This window comes from Diadema setosum, chromosome 11, assembly GCF_964275005.1.
Source record: "Diadema setosum chromosome 11, eeDiaSeto1, whole genome shotgun sequence".
Lineage (NCBI taxonomy): Eukaryota > Metazoa > Echinodermata > Echinoidea > Diadematoida > Diadematidae > Diadema > Diadema setosum.
The window spans coordinates 23,593,904-23,616,217 of record NC_092695.1 but is presented as its reverse complement, the minus strand read 5'-3'; positions in this window follow the sequence as shown (position 1 = coordinate 23,616,217).

Genomic DNA, 22,314 nt, shown 5'->3' with positions numbered 1-22,314 from the left:
TTGCCATTTTTGTATCGTTCTGTACGGAATATTTTTCTCTTTCTTTTGAAGTTTAGTGATTTGTGGAGTGGATTTCCTCTTTAAATTCTGTGTAGTCCTGAAAAGGGCCTGCTCATTGTACATGGTGTATACCTTGAAACCAACGACCACTGAAATATTATTATCACTTGTTGGAGCAATCCAACGTCATACACGCCCTGGTGATTTTTCATAGTGTTTACCCTTCCACGTGTTCCAAGAAATAGAAAAAAAAAACAAATCACAAATTATGTTTAGTTTGATTTAATTATTACGATATAATAATTTGATAATTTGATTTGATTTGATTTGCTTTATTCATTCTCTGTATGGCATCATTTGCAGTTGTTGTTTTTTTCTTTAGCAAACATAATATAAACAAATATGACGCAGCTAGTTTCGACAATTTCAACAATTTTCATTACACATACTGTACATCTGTGACATAATTACAGTACATGTGTTATGGATTACCATACAGAATTTTCATGATATCATTACGCACTACCAATAACTCCGGTGCCTTTTGTTATCCATCATACATACGTTATCGATGTTTTAGAAGTACTTTTTACATTTTTACTCAGAACTATGTATTAAGCCTGCAGTATTATTGACAGAACACCACGTTATTTGTAGCGTATTAGGGCAATTATCCCCATACTGGTTAGTGATAAAGTTAGGGTTAAGATTAAGATTAGGGTTATGGTCAGGGTCAGGGTCCGGGGTAATTGCCCAGGAGGTAATTGCCTTAGAACAATTTGTAGAATCGATAAAGTAATGAATACCACCTCCACAACGCTACTTGGGTACTACTATAGTTGGGTTCCCATGTCATGCTTACCCTGGTACTCGTCGCGGTAATTCTTCGAGTTGACCAACCTAGTATTGACAACATTGCGAAAGTCGTGGTGGTTTCCGCGATATACCGTTCCTGTGAGGAATGAGGACATCTTTTTTTTAATCAATAAAGGTAAGCTGAAACACAGGGACCGAACAACATTTCGAGAAATCCCGTAACAAATTGTATACAGCCTTATCACTGATCTCTATGTGTATTCAGAGCACACACACACACACAAAAAAAACAAACAAACAAACAAACAAACACACACATCACAAACAGCCGAAGAAGTTGCAGTCGACCGTTACTAATGAACGTAAAGTACTAGTACTCTTCGATGCACATGTTGGCTGTCGAGTGCTATTAGTGGTTTTCGAATGTACATGGGTTGGCAGCGAAAGAAGTTCGATTCTTCCCAGGTCTTTAAGGGTGTTCCGTGCAAATCGGGACCCAGTGCACACAAAGGGTTAAAGGAATCGTATAGTTTTGGTTGAGACCTAATTTCAGGTTTCTAACATTTTTTGATGAGATAATGAGAAACCTCTTGTGAAATATGAAAGAGCATGTAATTCTATGAGGAATTCAACGTTTATTTGATGAAAATTGGTTTTGAATTGGCTGAGATCTACTAAAAAATCTAATAAAGTGTGGAACCCATACTTTATTACGATCGCTTTGTTTTACTTTGTTTTTGGATGTTTCAGTCATTCCAAACCCGATTTTCATCAAATAAACTTTGAATTCCTCTTAAAATGGTATCAAGTGTTTTCTTGGTATCTCGCAAAAAGTTAAAAGCCCAATTCTCATCTCCACCAATACTGTACCATCCCTTTAACCCTTTGTGTGCTCTGGGTACCGATTTGTACGGAACACCCCACAGTGTTTTTTCCACACCATCTAAAGTCCCTGGCACAGAAATGGTTAAAATACGGAGTTAATACAGCTGCACTCTGTCTTGCATTGCATTTCATATGATCCTAGATTTACATAAATGATAAAACTACATCATATTTTGTGCTTCAGTTCCATGTCATAAAAATGAACCGTCAGATAGACAGTAATGTCTCTGGAATTATTTTCCAGACTTAATAGTATTTTACTGGAAATGACTGATGTCTGCTGTGCAGCGTACGTCTATGGTAGCCTGCGTCAATAGTTTTTAGGCCTATAGTAGGTGAAGAAATCATTAGTACAGTTGAATGAGTGCCTTCGTGTCTCTGGGTCTATGGGGGGGGGGGGGGGGACGCTTCTGCGCGTGTACCAAGTTTTGTGACGAAAAAAGAAGAGTATCAACATTTCACTCATCTGACTGACAAATCTTAAGTAATTTTCAGTTTACTTTCAATTCACTAGAGACGTTTGAGGGACCGTGTAACGGGATAATCACCTTGTCCATTGTTTCTGTTTGCTCCTGCAATAATCCAGTCCGTCTTGATTGAATAATTATGCCAGAGAATGAGAACAGAAAGAGGCCAGGAGTATAAAAAAAAAAATTATTATAATGACACAATTAAATGGTAAATCTTCTTTATCGAATTTCACAATCTTCTTGATAAGTATGGAATGTATTGCTGCCTAGCACATTAATGGGGTTTAATCCTCCCCCTACTCTCTTTGGCCTATTCAGTCATTCATTTCAACGTAGAACTTATTCGAGAAAGTACAAATTGTGTGTTACCATGGCTACAGTCAGGCTTCAAAACATATTGCTTAGATATAGATCCTACTTATTGTAAGTACACCTCTGCAATCTTATAATATCATCCACACTCTTATTTTGCCAACTTTATGTAATACATCGATAATACTTCATTCTGTAAAGCAACTTTAGTAAACAAGTTTTAAAAGCTTTCTGAATTAAAAATTACATTTAATTTACAGTACAATAAAACACGTTGCGAAATTCTACAGCTTATTTTCAACATCATGAAACTACTGAGTAGACTGATTTAATCTAACCTTATTTGTTTTCGAATTCCATTACAAAAAGAGAAACCGTTCAAATTATTTTAAAAAATAGAACTGGACAAAACAACATGACATGCATTATTTACAAACTTAACAACGGTTTCATAATGACATCACCTTTCTGATGAAGATTCGATTTCTCCTTCCACAGTTGTCTATTACCATCTAAATCTCTGTATTTCCAACTTTACATTACTATACCACCTCTTTCTGATTTGAATTGAAGAATATGACACCATTGTAATTTGTTGTCGTCATTGGTGGGAAATGATGAAGTATTTGTATCTCACTGTCTTACTACATAACTAGATTTTATTCGGATTACTTCTATCGGCAATTTTAAGGGGGGGGGGGCAGAAAGAAAGAGAGAACATTAACGCTATGAGATTGTTGGATGTATACATCCATGCACACACACATGCGCACACACGCACATATATATATATATATATATATAATTATATATATATATGCATACATAATATATTAAAATATATTCACAATTTTTCAGGAAACCATTAAAGAAAAACAAAAATGAAAGGAGGCTGAAACGCAATAAAAAACTTACCTCCGTCTGAGCAGCACTAAATCCAAATTCACACACTTACGAGTCGTGATGGACATGCGTATACATGCACATTGATGTAGGGCAGAACAAAAGGAAATAACAGCGATATGATTTCTTTGTCATTATTTGACAATTGAAAAGAAAGAAATGAAAGGCAACAAAAACAAAACAGCATCTTGCAATTTCGTATGACGTTCTTTCATTATAATGTTTCCCCCAATAGGACATCATATTTTACATCGGTGAGTAAAAATAGTTATAGCTTTATAAAAAAAAAAAAAAAAAAACTATAAAAGCAAAACAGACAAAATGGTACACACAGGACAAGGTATCGTAGTTATAACATTTCATGTAGTACTGTTAATGGCGTATTCAATGTAAAACCTACATTTTTCCCCTGCGATGCAGCACAGTTGAAAATACTACAATGATTCACTCCCACGGTGTTTTTGACAGTGTGTATAATAAATAGCGAGGAGATTTAACTCCTGATTCCATATTTTAGTAACCTCTAAGAAACACATTATGTCGACAACGTATAACTTTTCCGAGCACGAAATTCTCGTAACCATGTTAAATCCACAATATATCAAACTCTGAATCTATGCGTGACCATCCGCCCCTGTGGTGACCAATATCCTATTTATTGGTAGATAGGAGTCTTATGATCTATATTTAGCACAGTCTTCAGACACTCTCTCTATAAGCGTGTTGCAATAAGCCAGTTCGCAGTTCCACTTTGCGCATGAGCAGGAGAAAGGTCATTCGTACCAACAAGCATGTTTTTTTTGTTGTTGAATTCACTGGGATAAGCATTTGTGATGTAATGATTATTCACGTGATCCTTATAAATGCTGCTTGCCAGCACATCACCTGACAGCAAAAGCGGTATTTCAGCAATATCAACATAAAGAGATTGTTAATACATTCAATCCAAACTAACGAAATGGCTGTTTTCCCAAGTGTTAATTGACGGATCATTCTGGTCATCTGGTCTACGCAAGTTCATTCTTTGTTTGGACAGGTTCGATGAATTCCATGATATTTGTTACGTAAAGCTTACGCATTGCGTCGCTCAAAAACGGGTGTAATGCCCCTAACCGACTGAAAAAAAGAGAGATCATTCGGACCAATGTGCCCATGAGCTAACGACGAACTGGCTTATTGTGGAAATTTACATGAACAAGAACGTGTGACTGTTTGTCGTCAATCAAACCAACAACAGAAGTAGCCACTCTTTAGCAAGATTCCAACTTAGCCGAGTTGGAGTCTCGAGTTGTGCCGAGCTGCGCGAGCTTGAACTCGCGTGAACTCGCGTGAACTCGCGTGAAATTTGTCAATTTCAATGAGCTGAGCATGAGTGGTCTACGAGGCAACATCCACCTTACTACAGCCGCTTTCAGATTGCCAACCTCCGGACGTCATCCCAGACTGCAGTCTGGGGTAAACACGGAGTGACATTCCTCCCTAACAGTTATGCAAACTCGGGGTAAGGTCACGCTACCCTTTCACATACAGCTTCCCGTCTGGGATGATCTCGGCACACGTTCCATTGGCAACCACTCCCAGAGCGAGCGCTCCACGACCTGCCTGCAACGTTAAATTTGGCGGGGGTTTTGAGCGCGGGTTTGGTCGAAGAGTTTTTCTTTAGACCCGGTGGCCAACGTCGATCGCGTTTTCAAACTACAGTTTTCATACCTGGATGTCAGGATGGATCCTCGTTACATACTTGTTATGCTGTTACTTCAGTCTATACAGCTGAGGAGTCGAGCAATGTTGCTAATTATACATCATGAAATGGAGTCGGTACACGGACGACGGATTACAAAACGACGGAGAGAGATTTTGCGACACGCTGATGATTTTGTTATGGGTACGGTACGGGTACGTACATGTACGTGTACCGAGCAGCTAAAACTTTACAAGAATTGTTATGTACTGTAAACTTTTTTAGTTAAGTAAACACTAAATTAAATATTTATTAAGTTTAAAAAATAGAAATAACTTTTATAAATTAAATATTTAGATATAAATATTTCAAAAGGTGGTTGTATCAATGCTTTTATTTCGTCAATCTTGCGAATTGACCCCATGTGTAGTTATCCCGTACCATGTCCCGTACCGTACACAACTGTAGTTCCGTACAAGGCTCAAAACAAAGCGCGCGCTCGCATGCGGCGACTGGGATTTCCAGTTCGGTTTGTCACCCCGTGTCGTGCCGAGACATTTCACATTGCCGGCGAACAAGGGTGAACACGGGATGTCCTCCGGAGGTCACCCCAGAGTCGTGCTAGACGGTCTAGCGTGAATGTCACCTCGTGTTCGCGCCGTGTTCGTGCCGTGTTCACCCGGAGGACATTACCTCGGTATCTTTCAGATCAACAGTGGACGACGGTAGACACGGCACGTCATCCCCTGTTTTCAGCCCAAACTGAAAGGGGTTCACAATAGCTGTACGAGTGATATGAGCGTGATACGAGTCACACCGATCTTGGTGTGAGTTGTGATGACCTGTGTATGACCCAAACCGAGCTTTCATCGAGTTATAAAGAGCTTGTTTCGAGCCCGTTACGAGCCCGTTATGAGTTCGCGCAATCCCTGCTTTTCGGTTTGGCCTCCATGCAGTGGGGTCTTTTCTCCCATTTTCTTTCTTTTTTTTTTTCTACTGGGACCTGGTCTTGTGGGTCTTGGCCCCTCACACTATAGCGTGTAAATCAGTGAATGCCTAGCGGATAGCATTAGGGGCAAAATTTGGCAAAGTCCAGATACGCTCTAATCCGCTCGAATTCTCGAGCAAAAACGTTTGCCTAACGAATGATGAGCATGTGCTGACCGTGAAGCGAGCGAATGCGTACAGGCCATCCAACGGATGCTGAGCGGACAAAACGAATGACCAGCGAATGCCCAACATAATTATGCAAAGCGATACTGCGGCAATCACGCGACGGATCTCGGCTAACACACACTTCACCAAATCCTTTTCAGCAGAACTTAAACTTGACCGCTTCTTTTCTTTCTTTTTTTTTGCGACAGCCATCTTTCTTTTGTTGTCTTTATGAGTGGACAATCAAGATATTGTCTGCTTCCCTTGCTCTCTCTGTTTGAGTATTTTGATGGGTGTGTCATGTAATGGTGTGGTATAGATTAAGCTTGATGGTGATATTCAGCTCGATTGGCTCGTTATTTTAGCTCGATCATTATTTGGAATTTCTGGATGTTCATGAAGAGTGATTGGGTGAATCATCAGAGATCATCAAAATAAATACTATGCTGAAGAAAAAAAAAATTAGGAGTCTCCTCATGAAAGTCCTCTCTTCATCTCATCTCTTTCAGCATGCTTGTTCGCGTTCTTTATTAATATCATAAATAAAAGGTGGGCCTTACTGATCGAATACAGGAAATAATATTTACCAGCAGCACCAGTAACAATGGGAAAATTACAGTAACATTATTGCAAAAAATGTGCATCGGAGATTCAATGTTTTAGTGCTTAAAGTCCATCTTTCAAAATTACCTTTGAGATACAATGGTTTAAGTTGTATCAATAGCATTGATACACAATGCATACAAGGTAAAGTCCTTTAACCACGGTTAGATCATTCAATTCACCAGTTGATATTAATCAACCTATGATAACGGGAATCGAACTTTCACAATTCCCAATTTCCATGCAGAGATTCCCATTTATTACAGATTGACTTTTATAGCAGGGGTTTAGAATAATGTTCTCGATACAAGCACTGCTAGTGCGGTTATTATTTTATTACTTAATGCCAGAATACGTATAGTGAAATGTCATGTGTGCTATGAATATCTGTTATTTTTGTTCTACTACGTCTAACTAACGTGTGTTGCTGTGCAGATTTACTTGGCGAATTTGGACGAACGGCGGACGAAAAAGAAACGAAACGCAGAGTGAGCAAAACTTTCGAACAGCGGATGCTAAACGAACACAAAGCGGATTGTCATTCCGTTTGTCATCCGCTCAAGATTTTGGACATGTCCACAATCAAAATTTGGCTCCGGCGGATCTCTGCGAATCTCAACGAACAGCCAGCGGATATAGCGAACGTCAAACGGGTCACGAACGACGAGCAACGGATGTGAGCGTATCTCCAAATTTTCGGATCCGTTGGGCATTCGTTGGCTCGATATGCTCTAGTGTGACGGGGGCTTTAGTTTGGTCTTCTGACTGCCTCTGTAGCTCATCACGGATGATCTCTTCTGTTTATACTGTTTCTTCCTGCTCTTCTACCTCTACTTCTACCATTGCTTGATCGATCTCCATTTCCTTTTCCGGTTTTTTGTTGGATTTCTTGAGCCGAGGCATGTCTTTTGTCTTAATTTTTACGTAGTTCTAGAAATGTCATGGTAATGACCTATTTATGCACGTGCACGTGCGTTTAGGGTTAAATGAATGTCTTCTGTCTTTAAAACGCTGGGAAAATGTGAATAATTCTACATCAATAGGTCAGTACAATGCACTCTGAATCTAATACAAAACTCAAAAGTCGCAAAGCTCGATCTGAACTCGCGCTTAGCTCGAGGGCAAATCCTCCTTACACATACTGGCGATAGTAGAGTCGTAGTGCTCTTATCGCACTCTTCAAAACTCGAGCAGAACTCGCGTATATACTTAAAGGTGGCGAGTTACGAAGAGTTCATCGCGAGCTTCGTACGAGTATTGAGAGTTTGTTACGAGTAGTACGAGTATATCACGAGTTTAAACGAGTTCAGCACGAGTTAGGGAAAATTTTGAACACGTTCAAAAATTTTGGAACCACTCGCGAGTTCACGGGGAGTTTTGCAGATTTACTACGAGTTAAGCCGAGTCGTGCCGACTTGTCGCGAGTTATCCCGAGTTACATGAACAGATCTTTATGCGAGTTATCGCGAGTGTCCCTTTGAGGCAACTCGCCACAACTCGCCAAAGCTCGGCACTGTAACTCGGCTAAGTGGGAACTCTGCTTTAGGCTTTAAGATTCGAAATAATCACACACACACACACACACAAAAAAAAAAAAAAAACACGGTGTTGCTTATCGGCATTGTATTCACTCACTTCGTAAAACGCAAGGAGTAAACCAGTACACGGCGCTAAAATTCTGGCGCGCAAAGACACAGCCGCCTTCCACAAACTGTCCGGTAGTGGGCTCGCCGAACTCGTCTTGAATTTGTGTGGATACACTGGATAGAGGGTGACAAACCTGCACACACACACACACAAAGTCACAAAGTGCAAATAATTTGAAGTTATAGTAATGAAGAGTTTCTTCTACCCATGTGTACCCATCTAAACTCTTTCATCAAGAGCTAAGGAGTCAAAACATAAACGCTCCGACACTAATAAAGTTGAATGACTGAAAACAAAGGAAAAACAACAACAGATAAGGAAATTGTCTATTATTAATAAAGAAAAAATTTGTAATCCACTACTCGTCTTTTGCGGTGCTTGTTGCACGTTGAATTTATTTTTTTTTTTATTCTAACTGCTTCAGTTGAATATATGTATATCATGTCATATATAACAGAACTCCACCCTAGTTTTTTTTTTCTTTGGTGGCTCCTTCGGGCCATTAAAATCTTTAAATTTGAAATTTTGGTGCCGCCAACCCCCCCCCCCCCCCACAAAAAAAGAAGAAATGTAGTGGACGTATAAAGAATTTATTTTGAATCGTTGTTACTCGATCTGGTCACCAAAGGATGGCCTTTTTGAAAATTTTGTGGCCCGACATCAATTCTTAGTGGCCCCGGGCCACCGGGCAAACGCTAATGTCCAGTCCTGTATAGATAATAATATTCTGTGAAGTTCTGACGAAGGTTGTAGAAGTTGTATGAGCTTCCGTGATTTAAAAAGAAATGTCTAACAAATGTCTAGCCAAAGTATCTGATTTATAGGGGACAAATTAATTGCTGGTTTGCAAACATGTCCGACATCTATGCCGCCTTAATATCAACAGGGTAGTAAGCCACTGGGACAGGAAAGTGGCGTATTATTTTGGCTTTTGTGACAGGAATAGTTCTGGTTCAGATGGAGGATTCAGGTTTTAATGGGGTCGTACAGTTTTGGTTGAGACCTAATTTCAGGTTTCTAACATTTTTTTTGTGTGTGTGTGTGTGAGATAATGAGAAACCTCTCATGAAATATGAAAGAGCATGTGATTCTATGAGGAATTCAACGTTTATTTAATGATAATTGGTTATGAAATGGCTGAGATATCCAAAAAAGAGCGGTTCTAATAAAGTGTGGGAACCACACTTTATTACGATCTCATTGTTTTACTTTGTTTTTGGATGTTTCAGTCATTCCAAACCCGATTTTCATCAAATAAACTTTGAATAACTCTTAAAATGGTATGCTCTGTACTATATAATCATAAGTGTTTTCTTGGTATCTCGCAAAAAGTTAAAAGCGAAATTCTCATCTCCACCAATACTGTACCATCCCCATAACATTCTGGGAGATAATCGAAATCCACTTATATAAATCATCAAAGAGCATACAACTGTATAAGAAATTCAAAGTTTATTTGATGACACTTAGTTCTGAAAAGGCTGAGATATCGAAAAACAAAGTGATCCCAGTTAAAGGTGGGACCAATCTTTTCCAAGAACCACTTTGCTTTACTTTCTTTTTGAATGTATTCTCAGCCATTTTAAAACCGATTTTCATCAAACTTTGAAGTGCTCGTATAGAATCGTATGATCTTGAATGTTTCATATAGGTGGTTTCTAATCATCTCACAAATAGTTAAAACCTGAATGTCAATCCCCATGTCAACGTTTGCTTGTCGTTCTCTAACTTACGATCACAGTGCCATTCGGTCCCGAGCTGTCGACTGTAGCACCAAACATTCCTCCTGATTTGTTCTTCAGTTCTTCTCCTTGGGTGATATTATTTGGTTAAGAATAAACATACTTAGTATAAGACAGATAAGTCCAATATGAGGGATAATATGGTTGAGGATCAAAAGGCATATTACATGAGCTGGTCTCAAATATAATTACCAGTCGCCATTGTATCATAATCCTTTTCTTATACCATCCGATAATCTCTTCGGTGCATGTGTGTGTGTGTGTGTGTGTGCATGTGTGTGTGTGCGTGTGTGCGGGAATTACTTAATGCTTATGTTCGATGTGCAGTTTAAAGACATGCTACTGCAGGAAAAGTGCGTGTATGTAAGGGGAGAAGGTGCACTCCCATGCAGCACCCTTGTTCGTCTCCAACAGACGAACAAACAAATGAAAATAATCGAAATATTAACACCTAAAACATCGATCTCCAAAATATGGAAAGGGGAATACTCTACGAATCTAATTGAAAATATAAGTAACTTAACTATAGACACACTAAAAATAAAGATACTCGTTACCAATTGATAACAGAATTTACGCGCACAAACATACACACAAACACACACGCGCGCGCACACACACGAATAAGAACACAGGATATGTGTTCGTGTGCGTGTGCGTTTGTGCGCGTAAATTCTATTAATTATATTAAAATACATCACACATCAAATATCACTGCCTGGGGAAAGTTCCCATGATTATTAATCTGACCAAGTTCAGTTCTACATGTCACATGACTCTACTCGACAAGATGTATATAGGCCTACCTGGTTTGCATTAATTGAAAGTTTCAACTTTTACTTTTTTCTCCAAGACACATAAAAGAAGTCATGAAGTATGATAAAGAACTGATAATGATGTACGAAATAATTGTAAGACGTTCACCATAAATCTATCAAAAGAAAGTTGCTTGTGTCGTCACAGCGTAACTTCAAAGCTGTTTGAGGTATCCTAATGAAACTTGGCATAAATGATTTATGAGCAGACGAAGTTGTGCCTATCATCTTTTTGGTGCACATGCCCACAGTAAAAGTTCAAAGGACAAGGTCAAATTCTTAAATCTTACCATTTCCCACTCATCTGTGCAATGCCTGCAGGTATTTTCTTGAAACTTAGTGTTTTACCAGACAAAAAATCTAAGGGACTTTTTGTTGGGAAAGTATTAGGCTATGGGTTCAAAGAGCAAAGGTCCAAGGTCCAAGGTCAAATACAAATGCTGAAATTTAATTTTCTCTTCATATCTCGGAAATCCCTTATTCAAGTATCTTCTTGAAAATTAATAACATATGCATAGATTATACTGCCTGTCAATAATTCTCGTGGAAATTTTGAGGTCATGGGGTGAAAGGTCAAGGATCAAATCCTAGGTTAAAGATGCTAAAACGATACCATTGACAGCTGAGATTGCATTCTCTCCATTCCTTGGAGATTACGCAATGTATAAACTGAATCAAGGTAGGTATATTATACAACATGCAATGCACATGCATTGGTTCCGCAGTGAACGATTTTGACCATAGGGTGAAAGTTCTAGTTAGTGTTTAAATGTGGTATGTTTTCCCCGTAATTTGAAAATAGTTCAAGGTATTGCCATGAAAATGGATGTGCGAGATAGTGAATCTTTGAAAAATTGTGAGCAATGGGGTCAAAGAGCAAGTTTCAATGATCACGTTAAAATGCTCAAATTCTCAAATACTTGTTCTCCTCAATTTAGCCATCAAATTCATATGAAATTAATTTTCTCGTGTTTCATGCGATGTATTACTGTGCATATCCTGAACCGTGAAACGGTTTCTTTGCATCACACCTTTACAAGTGTATTCAACATGTCTTCGCGTGGTATACGGCTCGTATTATGAGATTTTTCCCCGTGGACATTCCAAAGATGCAGTGTTTTCAGTCCATTAAGATCTATATGGAGTGAAATGAGGCCATGAGGACAATCTTGAAATCGCAATGCCTGACAAACAACACGAATTGGGAGTCACGCCAATGGGTTACAGTTCGTTATTCCGAAGGTTCTTTAGTCCGAAGGTTCGTGATTCCGAAAGGCTCGTTATTCCGAAGGTTCATTAATCCGAAAATGAAATATGGTTCGTTATTCCGAAGGTTCGTTTATCCGAATATGACACAAAACTCGTTATTCCGAAGGTTCGTTACGGACCCTATTTCATTTCGGATCAACGAACCTTCGGAATAACGAACCTTCGGAATAACGCCACAAATGTTCGGATTAACGAACCCTTTTCATTTTCGGATTAACGAACCTCTAGGTATAGGGAATTTGTGTGTTTCGGATCAACGAATCTTCGGAATAACGAACTTTCGGAATAACGAACAGCACCCACGCCAAGAGTCAGTTTACCTGAACTGTCAAAAATGACTTGGGAGCACTGAAGTGACGAGGTAGACTCGTTTGCTCTCTGTGGTGTTGACGGGCGAAGTGAGGACGTACTTGGGTCGAGAGAACACCGATACAGGGCGCCACCCTCATGCACCCCTACTTCGTCCGTCTGAGCTCGTGGAGCCCCGACTAACAGCCTATAGGGGATACCAATAGTGGACGGTGGTCATTACCGAAAATGACAGGATAATGGACGTTTCATTGAATTTTGACTGGAATGTAGCGAACCAAAGTAGGGCTAGAATTAATAGAACAATACACATAGATCTAAATCATGAATGATATAGAGGCCCATAATCAAGGGGGGGGGGAGGGGACAGCAAAAACAGCAAAAACAAAAAGGTCAAAATTCCAAAAAGAAAACAAAAGAATCCACATCCGCCTAGAAGTAACCGTCATGTAGGTTGACCCCATCCCCCCATACTCGTTTATGTGGAAAATTTTGAGAATCTGAGCGAGATATTTTGAAAACCTGTTTTAACCGGTATGACTCAAACTCGACCATAGCCAATCTGTAAGTGAAGAAATCATGCAACAAGTCCAGAATCTATGGTTTTTTTTTCTCTTTGCTAATTGGGCCTACATTTTTACTTTATCCAATTATCGTCAACGGCCCGTTAACGATCGCCCCCACACTGTACAGGCATGCATACCTGGAAACATTGAACTGCACATTACTTGAATATGAAACCATTCTGAAGCAAATAATTTTCACACAACAATGTACTCTTAAATGAATCCCACAAGGAATGGAACAATCATCCAACAGCATTCCCACTGATTCCCACTGATCAGTTACTAGTCATCCCCTTTAATGTTATTTAAGAAATGAAGAAATAGCTTGCTTAGATTTTTTTTTTTTTTTTTTTTTTTTTTTTTTTTTTTTTGGTATAGGCATCCACAATAAACATATATTATTTTGTTTTTAATGAGGCCTACTCGCACAACCCGGATAGGATCGGCGGTTGCAGAACGTTTCTGCGTACTGCCTATTGTGCGGTATATTCGTTTCGGCGGAACCAATCGACTGAATTCGACCAGTATATCGGTTCCCCCGGTTCTCGGAACGGATCGCCTGTGACACCGTTCGTGGCGTACTGCTATGACGTCATGGCCTCCGTCTCTTCTAGAGGGCTGGCGTATAGTTGCGCCATGCGATGACGTCATCACGTCATAAATCTCGGGTAGACGTGAAATCCCTCGAACACGCGTTAGCGATTCTGGCGCAGTTCCTTAAAATGACGTCATTTCCTCGACGGCCACGTCCACGGGGTGAAATCGAAAAGTTCCTAATATGACATACTAGTAGTCGACCCGGCGCCAGAGGTTGAACCTTGTTTTACCATAAGCCCAGTATTTTTTAGTGCATGGTCTTACCCTATGTTTCGAAGGTGCTGAAGCCGATCTTAAAAATACAACTCTTGCATCCTTGAGGCTTTTGAGATATCTATAAACGGCCGATAAAAACTGAAATTCCTTTTTTATAAAGGCCTATACAGTGTATTTTTTTCTTATAATGGAAATTGAAAACAATAGTGATTTGACTCATTTAATTCTTGGGTGCTGAATTCAAATCTTGATAATGTAGCTCTTTCGTCCTATTAGTTTTAATTCAGATATTTAAGATGGTCAGCCGACCAACTGGCCACAAGAATGGAAGCCAAAATAGCTCCAGTTTCTGAAATCCCTTGTCGATGTCTTAATAGGCCTAATGGGGAAAAGTGAAACAAAATCATGGTAGGCCTATATTAAACCCTTTTCGAGAACACAAAATTCAAATCTGGAAGATCAAACTCTTGCATCCTTGAAGGTTTTGAGGTATTCGAAAAGGCCGCTCATATCTGAAATTCTATATTTAGATCTATATTTCCTTATAAATAGACAATAAATGATATCAGAATTTAAAAATCAAGGGGGCAGTTCCCTGAAAAAAAATGAGATGGGGAGGGGGAGGCTCTACCCCCCCCCCCCCCCCCCCCGTCTCAAAATCTGAAGAATGGAAGAGTAGCATCATCCAGATTCGGATTCAGCACCCTCAAATAGGGCGAAATCAACAAAAACATTGGGCGGACGATAAAAACGATCAGGCCAAGAATCTGACTCTATAAGTAAATTTTACCCAGACTAAAACAACGATTTCGCCATTTGCTTTCCGTGAATGTATTGTTCCTCGCTTAAAAAAAAAAAAAAACAACCCTTTATTAAAATATTCCACAAAAAGTATGCACCAGAACGTCGAATTCAATTCTGAAAATGCAAAAACTCCCTCGTGCGGGAGGGGGTATCAGCTTCACCACCCCTCCCCTCCGCCTCCACACCCCCCCCCCCCCACATTTCATAGATGACTGTGCACTATCAATAATATGCATAATTCATATGAAATTCTTACATCACTTTTACAAAATAATTTCCTATATTCATCCAGTCCTTGCGTACGCTATTTTCGGTGAACATTTCATGCCCAAAGATATATAGCTACGCAAAGTACCTTCTCTGGAGTAATATGAATGAGAATGAATTCTATGATTGAAATCAATAAAAATTCGGCTAAGTGTGTTAATTCGATCTTATTCAGACTTTGACTAATAATAATGCGATCACTTTGGCTACTCACATGTTTTCGTTACTCTCACGATGTAAATCTACAGCATAGCCGAAGTAGCTACCGGAGGGCCCCCAATAAATCAGTGGTGATGAGGTATCGACATTGAAGGCCGTAATCTGACTGGTCGAAGTTATCAGCAGCAGCAGTGTTAGGAAGATACGCGTTGGAAGACCCGTCGCCGAAAAATCCAAAGTCGAAGGAATGAGGGACATTTCTGCGGAACTTCAAGCTCTTATCGACTTTAAATTTCCATGTGTGGTTCCAGTAAACGGAGCCTCTCTATAGGCAAACAACTTAACTGGATCTATTTCATAGTTATGAACAGAGTCTTATAATTATCGCTTGGATAATATATTTCTACTCACAATATCAGAAGATGAAATTCACGTCTATACATAATATCATATGAAAATATCTGCATACCACGCTCGAATATACGTAGATAATCTTGCTGGTCTGCTTTGCCCAAAGTAAGCCTGCTGAGTTTCTTAATAGATAGACCACTGAAAGGGTGCGCAAAAAAAAAATCCCTTGTTGAGCGACGACAAGCACTGCCTAGATAAAAGTGGTGATAATAGAAAAAAAGTGAGTCTAATCACCGTTCACGACCAGGCATTACGTTAGAATGCCTAATACTATTCTGAACGAAAGCCAGTATTAACAAATTAAGTGAAGAAGAATGTCAATAGAAAGTTCGGAGAAACGTAAACTCTGTACGTGAGTTAAAAACTGTGTGTCCGCTTGCGTGCGCATGGGCGATTGTATCAGCGCATATTGTGACAAAGAAAAACGAAGAAAGAAACATCCAAACAAAATCAGAGAAACTGGAGGGTTTTTTTTTTTTCTTAAAAAAATCGGAATACATGACCGCTACGAATAATGCTGTATACCATGCAACCTTATACATTGCAGTTTATGGGGGATATTCTTCCACGCTATTAAATTGTGAACAGGCAAGTGAGCTGCTTATGACTTCGCATTAGTCTTTAATAGGCCTATAAATGCATCAATAATTTATCTCATCGTTGCTCTTTTGTCCATACTTAAGGGACCATCATGACTGACTAACATTATCTAATCAGCGGGCGTGGTTCAGGTCTGCAAGAAACGCATCTTTAAACAAAACGACAACCGATACCCTAACTTATCATTTTTCATTCTTACAGAGAAAATCTCATATTTCAGCCATATAAATATAAAACTTGCCTTAAAACCACCCAAAATGAAATAGAAAAAAAAATTTAACCATGATAAATCTCGGTAGGGAAACATGCTTTTACTTGTATTAGCTAAAGATAACAATTTTTCAGAATTTCATATATAGCATGCATTAGAAATAATGTGAAGGTATCGCATCATCAACTCACTCATTTGAATATTCACGACTGGTCAAGAGAATGTTATCCGAAAAAAAAAAAATGAAAATGTCATTTCTGCCTCATTTCTTATCCGATTTTTTTTCCTTCATTTTTTTATCGTTCTGTAGGGAATATTCTTCCCTTTCTTTTGAAGTTTATCAAAATTTTTGGGGTGGTTTTCCTCTTTAAAGGCGGAACCATCACACTTTACGAAACAAGGAGCCGAGCGTGCATGGATGTATCATTTCACGGATTCTTCTCGTATTTCGATAACACCCGGAGAAAGCTGTGAAAAGATATTTCCCCGAGGGATCATAATTTCTGCATGACATGAAAAGAAAGTGCAATACAATCATGACGTATTAGAGTTAAACATTTGCTCTGAACATAGTTATTAGGGCAATTAGGGCATTTTGTTTAGAATATTTGTTTCGAGTTAGTTAGGTTTCCGTAATCTTATTTTTCTGTTGTAATTCCACTTTTTATGTATATCAAAAGTATTATATCATAATGTTATGATGTACTGTATTACATGTGTGTGTGTGTGTGGGGGGGGGGGGATGCACCGTACAAGCACTGCTTTTTAGCATTCCTTCTCATTTCCAGTATTTATTTTATCATGTATAGTGATGTAATTTATGTATTCAGTTTCTGTAAATTTTCTGTTAGAAATGAAGAAAAAAAATGAATGAGAAAAAAATGAATGACTTAAACACACGAAAAACTGATAAAAAGTCACGCAACAGCTATGGTACCCTTCGGGGTCATGCATAGCCCCTTCTCGCGTCCCCATTATCAGTATGCCCCGGCTAAATTTGTGGGTGAAGCTGGGAACATCGGACATGACTGGAACTAGTATTCATCCACTTTTCTCTTGACCAATAAAAACACCTGAAGTACCACACCGAAGATATTGGGGCCCCTATCATAAAGCACCGCTTCTCCTGGCGTTCCCATCATCAAGTTTAATTGTTTTTGTTTTGTATATGTTTACTTTGTATGTAATTATGTATCTTTGTGTGTCTATTTGCTGTATATTCCTGAAATGATGGTGAATAAAACTGAAGTGAACTGAAGATGATTCCTGTAATCTAGTGAAGAATTGTAATGATCAACATTCCAGTTTGCGAATTCATTTCGCATAGCTGACTAACTCTTCGTAAATGTTGGTATAAAGAATATGATCTTTCACCCCGCTAGTTAAGAAAAGAACAACCAATAAACCCGGAAACAAATCAAAACAAAACAAAACAAAACAAAAAAAAACCCTCAAAACTACCTCGAACGAAAAATGAAACGCCGCTCTGTGATAAACTGGCTATGATAAGCGAACAGCATGTAGACGCTTTTCCCAAACTAGACATTGCATTAGAAAGTCCGCATGCGATAACGTACCAACTATATGTGTGTGACGTCTCTGTGACGTCTTTGTGAACAGGATTTTAAAAGATTGAATGATATTTGACTAAAGGACGCAGGGAGGTGGTAGAGGCAGTTGCCCTCAACACAAAATGAATAGATAAATAGATAGATAAATGAATGAATAAAGGAATGAACGAATAAATAAATAAATAAATGAATAAATAGATAGATAGATAAATAAATAAATAAATAAACAAATAAATAAATAAATAAAAATAAAACAGTAGATAAGTAAATAAATGAATGAAAAGATGAATAAATTAATAAATAAGTAAATAAATAAATAGATAAATAGATAAAAAATCAAATCCCCTATGACTTATATTCGGATATGACATTTTATACACATTTTTGCAGTATATACATTATATCAAAATCACAGAACAATATTCCATTTTAATCAAATTTTAGCAGTAGGCCTATATACAGTTTTTCAAAAGCAAGAATTACAAATCAAGAATTTTCCAAATTCAAGAATTGTGTTTATTAGTTTCAAACTTAGAAGATATCCAGGTATCTACTTTTCACTCAAAATTGTTAAAACAATGTACCCACAGTGTGCACCAGATCGTTGAATTTGAAGTATAACAATAAAAAAACAACAAACAAACAACGTAGAAGCTGCCTCGTGCGGGAGGGGGATCATTACACTCGTATCATATATGTATTATTTGATCAGTAAATTAGAAAATCACGCAAAAGTTTTCTTTATAATAATAATAATAATAATAATAATAATAATAATAATAATAATAATAATAATAATAATAATAATAATAATAATAATAATAATAATAATAATAAAATAATAATAATAATAATAACAATAATAATGATACTAATAATGATAATAACATTAACAATCATCATCACCATCATCATCATCATCATTATCCTTGTTACGGGCCTGCAGCTGGATGGTCGTCGGGATCGATGTGACGAAAGGATGGACATTAAAAGTGAAGACTTAAAACCATTTAGTGTAGTCATGATTATCATATATCCGGGAGTACAATACAACGACCACTGTTATTATTAGCATAACTACAGCATAGCAAACACTTGAGACCGCAACCCCAGTATCAGTTGCCATGCTGTCTGGCATGACCCGCCCGGCATGACCCGCTTTTCTCATCTTCTCTGTAGGGTATACTTATTGCACTGTACCACAAGCCACAACAGAACTTTACTGCTGATCTGTACTGATGAAAGATATTTGATCTAGTTTTTAAAACACGCAATTCATCTCTGTACGTAGAAGAAAATATCAACCCCCTTTGCAGGAAATACATACGCCGTAGCAGTATACATCTGGGTAGTATTATGATGTCCTATGATACATGGAACAATGAATCACAGCGAAATTCAAGCTTGTACAGCACATCTTCTACTGGTTTTGGTTCAGCCCCTGCTTAAACTTTATTATCACAGGTATTGATAATATATCCTGTTTGTTCCATCGAAACAGAGAGTGATGCTGTCACAAACACCGTGTGGTGTTTCACAAAGACTGCTTTGGGTCTGGGTTCCCAGACTTCTGCTCTTCATGAACCTGATACACTACCACAAAAACTCTGCACCTTGTAATAGAGGCGACTCCCGTTATAACAAGGAGGTACTAATTTAGTACCTCCTTGATTATTGTCTTCGGGACCGGCAGTTTTCTTTCGTTATATCGAAATTTGTTACAGCCAGTATGTATGTAGAGATGTATTAAAAAACGATTATGCAGATTATGATTTTGGGACATGAATTTTTATTTCGTTGTAATGAAACTGTCGTTGTAATGGTGTTCGTTGAAACGAGAGTGCACTGCACACACATAAAGCATTTTAGAGATAGATCGGCAGCTGTACTCCCATCAGAGACAGATTGTTCATTCTCTTGTTCGCAAGGCCAAGCGTAACTACTATGTTAGTCTCAACGAAGCTGCGGATCGGATTCGAAGCGTCTATTCAGCGTGGCTAATCGTCTCCTGAATCTCAAGAAGTCTTCACCCGGGGCCCTTCCAGCCCATGTGAATGCTCAATTCTTGGCACAGCTCTTCATCCAGTTCTTCAAGTCAAAGATTAGTAACATACGTAGTAATTTTCATGCAGATGTCACCCCTCAACCACCCTTGCAAGCCAGTGCATCCTTGTTATCATTTGAATCTACCACTCCAGCTGAGATTGGGAAACTTCTTAGCAACATACCACCGAAGTCCTGTGAGCTATAGATCCGATTTCTACCACACCTTAGTGAAAGAGTGTGCTACAGTTTTTGCACCTATAATAGCCAGCATAATTTTTGAGTCTTCAGCAGGCATCAGTCCCAGTCTCATTGAAGTTAGCTTACACCCCTTGATCCTGAGGCTCTGCAGAATTACCGGCCTGTATCGAACCTTCCATTTCTGTCCAAGATCCCAGGTGAGCGTGTTGTCTTTTCACGATTATCAGACTATCTGCTGGAGAATGCTTGTAATCTCTTAGATAACCGTCAGTCAGCATATCGGCCATAGTGTTGAGACCTTACTTGTTAACTTATCCAATGATATTTTGAGAGATATGGATGATGGAAAAATTACTGTTCTGTTACTGCTCGATTTATCATCAGCATTTGATACTGTTAATCATACGGTTCTGGTGAATACTTTGAAGTCATTAGGTGTTGATGGTAAAGCTCTTGAGTGGTTCAGGTCATACTTACCTGAAAGGTTTCAGGTTGTTTGTGTTAATAATGCAAAATCTGATCCTGCTCCATTAGACTGTGGTGTCCCACAAGGATCTGTCGGGGGCCCAACCCTTTTCTCGATTTATCTGACTGGTTTGAAAGAGATTTTACATTGTCACTCTTTTAACTATCATTGTTATGCTGATGATATCCAGATATATAGGGCCTACATCATTTCTACCTACCCAAACCAATGTCGTTGACATCATTCAGCAACTTGATGCTTGTATCCGTGATGTCAAAAAGTGGATGAGCTCTCATTCATTGAAGTTAAATCAGGAAAAGTCAGAGTCGTTATTAATTGGCTCCAAAGTTCTACTCGACAAGGTCAGTCTTCCTTCTCTAACGGTTGACAATGATGTGGTTATTTCTCCATCTAAATCGTGTAGAAATCTTTGAGTATTATTTGATTCTACAATGTCCATGTCTGTTCAAATATCTGCTGTCTGTAAATCCGTGAGTTATCAGTTACGCAACTTAGGCATTATTCGCAAGTATTTAACTCGTTCAACCACAGAAAAAAAGATAGTTCATGCTCTTATATCGTCCCGACTTGACATTGGTAATGCACTGCTATTTCAGCTGCCACAATCTCAACTTTAACGGTTACAAAAATTGCAAAATTCAACAGCTCGTTTTGTTACCCTTACCAGAAGAATTACTCACATTACCCCTGTTTTGTTCTCATTGCATTGGTTACTCGTTGAATCTCGCGTTGCATTTAAATTATTACTGTTTGTTTTTCATTACATACACGGATCTGCCCCAGAGTACAATGTTAATTTGCTGATATTTTATAATCCTCCCAGATGTTTAATGGGATGATACAGTATTGGTGGAGATGAGAATTGGGCTTTTAACTTTTTGTGAGATACCAAGAAAACACTTATGAAATAGTACAGAGCATACCATTTTAAGAGCAATTCAAAGTTTATTTGATGAAAATCGGGTTTGGAATGACTGAAACATTCAAAAACAAAGTAAAACAAAGTGATCGTGGGTCCCATATTTTACAAAAATCGCTTTGTCTTGGATAGCTAGCCATTTCAAAACCAATTTTCATCAAATAAACGTTGAATTCCTCATGGAATTACATGCTCTTTCACATTAGAAGTTTCTCATTATCTCACCAAAACTGTTAGAAACCTGAAATTAGGTGTCAACCAAAACTATACGATCCCTTTAAGGTCATCTGATTGTAGATTGCCTGTTGCTCCAAAAACGAAGAAATCATTGCTCATGGAATTACATGCTCTTTCACATTTCATAAGAGGTTTCTCATTATCTCACCAAAAATGTTAGAAACCTGAAATTAGGTGTCAACCAAAACTATACGTTCCCTTTAAGGTCATCGATTGTAGATTGCCTGTTGTTCCAAAAACGAAGAAATCATTGGGGGGGGGGGGGGAGGGATCGGTCATTTTTGCTCATGCTGGACCTTACCTGTGGAATCAGTTGCCTCAAGCTATCCGTTACATTTCGAATGTTGACTCCTTTAAAGCTGCCCTTAAGACTCATTTGTTCTTAACCGTTTTCCAGTAGATTATATATTATTATTTT